Raw genomic sequence first — 7,912 nt, 5'->3', positions numbered from 1 at the left:
GTGTGTGTGTGTGTGTGTATATATATATATATATATATATATATATATATATATATATATAATAAACATGGTTAATCACAATATGTTTGTATTCACGACGTTATTTGCCTTTCACACTCAACCTTCTGACATCCGTTGAAATTTTCAAAGTAATGCATTTTGTCAACCTGACGTAACTACAGGATTCTAAATAAACTAAACAAAGCTGGTAGAATGATTTATACGAGACAAGACGATTGTTCATACAATAACAGACAACAAATTAAGCTTGATTCCATTATGTGTGGTGGATAAAGTTGAATAATCCACCCTTTCAACATTGTAAAATGTGTTCTTTTATGTGACATGACAGAGACAATTTAAACTTTCTCGCAATAATAACCCTTGTTTATTTGTTGCGTAGGGGTGATTTTTTCATGCCCCTAAAATGATGAAAATATCATTAGTTCTCGTATTCTAAAGCAAGAAAGAGTTCTGTTGCTCAAGGGTTCAATCGGGCGCACTATTCTATCATGTTTCTCTTCCTCTTTTTTTTTTTTTTTTTTTTTTTTTTTTTTTTTTTTGATGGGTTAATAATTTATGCATGAATGATATATTTTAATGTTGTTATTGCTCTTAAAATATTCCATCTTAACTGTTCATTACTTCTTTTATAGTTTATTTATTTCCTTATTCCCTTTCCTCATTGTGCTATTTTACCCTTTTGGAGCCTTTGAGCTTAGGGCATCCTCCTTTTCAAACTATGGTTGTAGCTTAGCTTATAATAATAATAATAATAATAATAATAATAATAATAATAATAATAATAATAATAATAATAATAATAATAATAATAATAATAATAATTTCCAACCGTAAAAAACAAGGTTCTTCGAACGAGCCTGAAGCGATAACATATCTAGAATTCGGAGTCAGATATCTGACGTACGAATTGTTAAAATAACCGGGAATCTCTCGGGACCTTCACCATTTATCCAATTGCTGTGGCCTCTGTTCTATTTATGGTCACATGTTCTTAAATGACGTAGAAGCGCTGGTGGGTTTATCATAACTAAAATGCCTTTTCGAACTGTGGTAGGAAGGAATGTTAACGAAATATAAAATACTGAAAGATGGGTGTATCCAACAAGTGGACCAATTAACAATAAGCATCAAGGAAATCACAAAAGATTAACATCAGTCTCTCTCTCTCTCTCTCTCTCTCTCTCTCTCTCTCTCTCTCTCTCTCTCTCTCTCTCTCTCTCGCTTCATAGTGCATAAGGTAAAGGAAATGACAGAAAACTATTATTACCTCCGCCAACGAAGTTGGGGAGCAGATTATGTTTTTGACCCTGTTTGTTCTTTTTTTTTTTTTTTCTTTTTTTTTGTGAACCACTTCCTGGCCAAAATTTTACTCGTAGAATAGGGATACTTTCAAGGATTAATTTTATGTTGAGACGTGGAAGAGATTCAATTTTGAAAGTCCTAGGTCAAAGGTCAAGGTCAAGCAAAAAGTCGAGAAATAAGCTGCCGTGGCGGAGTCTGCGCTCTACTGAGTGCCCCTTTAGTTATTATTATCATTACTAGCCAAGTTGCAACCCTAGTTGGAAAAAAATAAGATACATAAAGACAACAGAAAGCAACCCAGAGCAGAAAATAAGTGGAAGAATAATGAATAAACTATAAAACAGAAATAAAACCAATAGAATATGTTAGATAAATCATATAAATCATGAAACGAGACCAACATTAATCTACTCAACAGAAAAAAAACATTAGCCCTATAAATGAACTCGTGAAGTTTGACCGATTCAACTATTTTATTAAGAAGATCGCTGTGTAGGATTGAGTTTTGTGAAAAAAAGGCGACTATGATCATTAATCTTGTATTACGTAGTGCTTGGCACAGTCTCTCTCTCTCTCTCTCTCTCTCTCTCTCTCTCTCTCTCTCTCTCTCTCTCTCTCTCTCTCTCTCTCTCTCAAGCCAAAAGTGAATACAGTGGCTATTTACTTGTGATTTTGATATAAAGAAGTTGAATATTTTACGAACATACATCGAACATGAGGGGTAGATACAGATGGTTTGGGCATGCTTTTCGCACTCCCCAAGAGAGATTAGTTCATCACTACTTTCAACTGGGCTCCACAGGGCACTAGAAGAATTGGAAGACCCAGGCCTACATGGATGAGGACTATGAAGCGGGAAGTAGGAGATGATGAATGGAGAAGCATTAATTTAAAAGCTCAAGCTCAAGATAGGTAGTAGGTTGACCAAGGAACCAGTCACCGGTGAGATACTACCACTAGAGAACTATGGCGTCTTTTGACTGGCCAGACAGTAGTACATTGGATCCTTCTCTCTGGGTACGGTTCATTTTCCCTTTGCTTACACATACACCGAATAGTCTGGCCTATTCTTCACATATTCTCCTCTGTCCTCATACACCTGACAACACTGAGGTTACCAAACAATTCTTCTTCACCCAAGGGGTTAGCTACTGCACTGTAATTGTTCAGTGACCACTTTCCTTTTGCTAAGGGTAGAAGAGACTCTTCTAGGAGAAGGACACTCCAAAATCAAATCATTGTTCTCTAGTCTTGGGTAGTGTCATAGCCTCTGTACCATGGTCTTCCACTGTCTTGGGTTAGAGTTCTCTTGCTTAAGGGTACACTCGGGCACACTATTCTATTTAATTTCTCTTCCTCTTGTTTTCTTAAAGTTTATATAGTTTATATAACCGATATTTATTTTGATGTTGTTACTCTTCTTGAATTATTTTATTTTTCCTTTTTTCCTTTCCTCACTTAGCTATTTTCCCTGTTGGAGCCCCTAGGCTTATGGAATCCTGCTTTTCCAACTAGGGTTGTAGCTTAACAAGTAATAATCATAATATTAGAGACGACTGATGAAATCTAACCGGGGCCCTTTGCGTCATTAGGCGTAGGACGAGATGATGATGATGATGATGATGATGATAACAAACATATATAAAACAATTATGATCACATATCAAGTAAAAGTGACAATTACAACCATCATTAGAAGAATATAAGAAAACTTCTTAATCGTAAAGACTGACGATCCTCGTGACATAAAGAGAGCTTCGAATTCAGTAGTAAAGTGAAATAAAACATCAAATTCGTATTATTTTTCATTTGATATACTTACTTTACTTTCAACCCTGTTTTCCTGGTTCTATCACACATGGAGACTCTGTGCGCTACGGGGCCTACAAAATATGTTTGTGGTAGTTTAGCGTATCACACGCCGTTTTCCGCGTCAACTGTCAATTCCACACATCATCGAAGCACATAGTCAACAAAAGTGTCCCTCTTCTTCCTGAAAGGGTGTGGGATTCTGATTGTCTCTAATGCTGTAAAACGGGTAGATTTTTCGGAATACAAAATCGAATTGGAAACTTTGTTTAAACCTTGCATGGTGACATGAATGCACTTATAGATACGTATCAATAAACATTTTAGTATTTTGTATACAGATTCACCAAAAGATAATTTCTTTACTGAAATACATCAGGAAGACTTCGGACATTTATTGATACACCACCAACACGCATAGAACCGAAATAATCTTTTTAGTTTCGCCGAGTTCGCAAAGTAATTAAAATGCCTGCCCAGTCTGGCAAGAAATTTATTGTGATAGATACCGTCTGATTTTGATTGTGTATGCGCGCGCGTGTGTATATGTGTGTTTGTGTGTGTGCGTGTGTGTGATTATTATAGTCTTCATGAATAATATTTGAAAAAAATAGAAAATTAACTTGGTATTTTGAAGGACTTTTTGATATATATATATATATATATATATATATATATATATATATATATATATATATATATATATATATATATATATATGTGTGTGTGTGTGTGTGTGATAAATTTTGCACATTTTTACGTGTTTTTCATATTCAAATAAGCCATATATATTTTGATATATTAATGTCTGGATTCTCTTAACGACCTCGGGATCAGAGCCCCAGGCGAAATCTCACAAAGACAAGAGCTTGGCTCCGGCCGGGAATCGAACCCTGGTCGGCAAGCTTATATAGACAGTGACTAACCCATTCGGCCACGAAGGAAGATCTTCCTTCGTGGCCGAATGGGTTAGTCACTGTCTATATAAGCTTGCCGACCAGGGTTCGATTTTTTTCTACGGGCCAACCAAGGGAAAGGCCCGTGCCAACAACAAGTGTTGGCTTTAATACCCCAACAACAACAAGGTTCGATTCCCGGCCGGAGCCAAGCTCTTGTCTTTGTGAGATTTCGCCTGGGGCTCTGATCCCGAGGTCGTTAAGAGAATCCAGACATTAATATATCAAAATATATATGGCTTATTTGAATATATATATATATGTGTGTGTGTGTGTGTGTGTGTGTGTGTGTGTTTGAGAGTCTGCGGTCTGTGTGTCTGTGTCTGTATTTCGTTAGAGAAACTTACAAGTACGTTGACAAGTCATTCTTTTATTTTGTTTTTGCTAATAAATTGCTCACAATTGGACGTGAATTTTCTTTACCTTTTTACAATTGTACCAGTGCAGTATTGATTGAACCAGTCGCTTTATTTCTTAGTCTAAGAAACCTTATATTTAAACTTCAGGATTATTATTATTATTGTTATTACTAAAAGCTAGACTATAACCCTAAATTGGAACCCAAGATGCTATAAAGCTATGGACTCCAACAGGGAAAAATAGCCCAGTGAGGAAGGGAAATAAGGAAATAAGTAAACTACAAGAGAAGAATGAGCAATCAAAATAAAATATTTCAAGATCAATAACAACATTAAATTAGATCCTTGTAACTATAAAGACTTCAAAAAACTTCAAATAACTTCAATAACTCTCAACTTGCCATCTACTTCTAACAACTGGGTGGTAGATGTAGAATAGACTGAACCAGCTATGTGCCTGATGGGGACCTCAGGTCTTTCAAACCAAAATGATATCAGTTCTGGTTACTCATATTTCATCATCTAAGTTTAATTTTCTTTAAAGGCCGCTCATAAATGGCAGAGGCAAGGGACACTGTCATTGCCCTAGCAAGCAAGACAACACCCTAGAGACAGACCATATATACATATGATCAGCGCCCAAGCCCCCTCTCCATCCAAGGTAGGACCAGGGAGGGCCAGGCAATGGTTGCTGATGGCTCAGCAGGTAGATCTATAGGCTCCCCTGAACACGCCCCCACCCCATCCTTAGCTTAAAAGGATGGTGAGGTTGCAGCGACCAAAGGAACTAACTAGTTTGATTGGGACTCGAACCCCAGTCTGGATATCACCAGACAAGGATGTTACCAACAGGCCACCTTCTTTTATTCCTACTGATATGACAAAGTAGAATCTATTGATAAATGAAAACTAAAAACAGTCCTCTTGTTTCTTGATTCAATACGCCTTTATTCTATTTTAAGAGTTGTTGTAGTGACAAGCTTTGTCTAATTTTTATTGAAAATTAGAAATCAATCATGCTATCCATTTTTCGTTAATATTTTTTTTTTTACAATATGTTCCTGACTCTTGGTTCCCTACCACAGCATTACGATTATGGGCACACTTCTAAAAGTTCAAAGCCCTGTAATCTGCAAAAAGTTGATTCAAGTTCAAAGCTCTGTGATCTGCAGAAAGTTCATTCAAGTTCAAAGCTCGGGCTAGAGAGAGATGTGTTATGGTTATATATGTGGTCAGCGTGTGTTTACACTCGCCTACTATTATTTTATAGAGCTATTGAGATTTTGAAGTTTGGTGGTTTTTTTTTTTCAGTCAGAGGTGGGTAAGGCGCGGGGTCAGGAAAATATTCAAAATTTTAACTGTGTCAGATTTTATGTTAGATGGCTTGAGAGAGATGTTTTATGATTAAACGTGTGGTCAGCGTGTGTTTACACTCGCCTATTATTATCTTATAAGGATATTGAAATGTTGAAGTTTGGTGTTTATTTAAAAACAAACAAGCAAACAAACAAAAAAGTAAAAACAACAACAAACAAACAAGTCGTTATCGTCGTTGTAGTTGTCGTTATCGTTGTAATTATCGTCACTTTTTTTTACGTAGATTTTAGACGTTGTTGTCGTTCTACTCTTTTTAAAGTTATTCAATTATTCTGTATTCTCTGTCTCTTTGATAAACTTATATAAGGGGGACATGAAAGATTAATATGCAGAAGTTCATTCAAGTTCAAAGCTCTACCATGTGCAGAAAGTTCATTCGAGTTCAAAGCTCTACCATGTGCAGAAAGTTCATTCGAGTTCAAAGCTCTACCATGTGCAGAAAGCTCATTCGAGTTCAAAGCTCTACCATGTGCAGAAAGTTCATTCGAGTTCAAAGCTCTACCATGTGCAGAAAGTGCATTTGAGTTCAAAGCTCTGTATATGCTGAAAGTTCATTCCTTACTTACATTTACTTCTAAATTCCAAACTCTGTATTATATATCTAGTTCGCTTCAAATTGTGTTTTCAATATCCTTACTGCTTTACTACTACTTTTACTTTTATTTTTTATAATTTTCTGCAACTAACAAATTGTCTGTTGTGCCATTTGCTTCTCTGTAAAACACTACTCACATGGCTTATCCTTTCCTTTTCTTCACTATAATTTTTCTTTATATTTAGCTAGTTTAACCTTCTCTTAATCACTACGATAGCTTCCTTAATATCAAGTTCACAACAAACTGACTGAAGAGGACGCAATCATTGTTTTCATCTTCTGAATATCTGCACAGAGCTGTGCTACATTATATAGATCTCTCAACTTTTATGCTTTCAAGTAAGTAATACCATTCTATTGTCTGTCCCTCCTGTCCTTTATCTAGGACAGAGACGTGATAAAATAACATCAATATTTCTTTATTTTGTTTGTAGATCAAAATTTTTTGATAGAAAAGTTAAATAAAGCATGAATTATCTGAATTTTCGGCAATCCTCTTTTATCTAAGACAGTCATGATAAAGTAATCCTTTCGGCCATTCCTGTTTACAAACCTAAGCTTTGTTATATCTGTTTTCTTTTCTATTTTCTCTTGATTTCATTTTCCAATTTACGTTTTTATCTCTTTCTTGAGTTCTTGGTTTATGTAATCACAGACCTCTTCCATTTCAATTTTAAAGTTTTTGTATATTCTTTAAAGATTTTGTCCCTAACATTCCTAACATGTTCACTTACGTGATATCCCACCGTCTCTGTAACTAGTCCTTTATCAGCTGATGTTAAGATGTTATAAAAAGACATCACCTTTTTTTTTAACTCAATTCTATTCTCTATTGGCCTAGTTCAGTGATAAATCACTAACATTGTGAGTTGCAACTTGTGCCAACAGTCTCTCAATGATCTCATACTGAAGTGCAGGGACTCTTCCATTTCTTTTCTTAAAATTTAAGCCCAAGCTTCAGTATTTGTAAGCAAAGTATGCCTTATAATGTCTTATATCTGTTTTCTAACGGGTAATGTCAATATACCTTCTCTGGAACAACTTCCAAAAAAAGAAAAACTAGAGGGGCACTCAGTAGAGCGCAGACCTTCACCGCAGCAGCTTATTTCTCGACCTTTTACTCGACCTTGACCTTTAACCTTAACATGTATTAATTGGCGTGGATTTCCATACTCTCAAATATGAACCAAGTTTGAAGTCTCTGTGACAATGATGTCCAAACTTATGGCTAATTACGTGAAATTGACATTTTGCTCGACCGTGACCTTGACCTTTGACTTTGAACTTCCAAAAATTAATAATTTCCAGCTTCTTACATAAAAGTTAATCCCTGCAAGTTTCATTACTCTACGATTAAAATTGTGGCCAGGAAGCTGTTCACATATAAACACACACAAACAAACAAACACCTAAACAGGGGGGGGGGTGACATTACCTCCTTCCAAATTCGTTGGCGGAGGTGAATATGAAATATACTTGGCATGACAGAC

This window comes from Palaemon carinicauda, chromosome 13, assembly GCF_036898095.1.
Source record: "Palaemon carinicauda isolate YSFRI2023 chromosome 13, ASM3689809v2, whole genome shotgun sequence".
Taxonomy (NCBI): domain Eukaryota; kingdom Metazoa; phylum Arthropoda; class Malacostraca; order Decapoda; family Palaemonidae; genus Palaemon; species Palaemon carinicauda.
The sequence above is the reverse complement of the archived record's forward strand: the minus strand, read 5'-3'. Positions refer to the sequence as shown.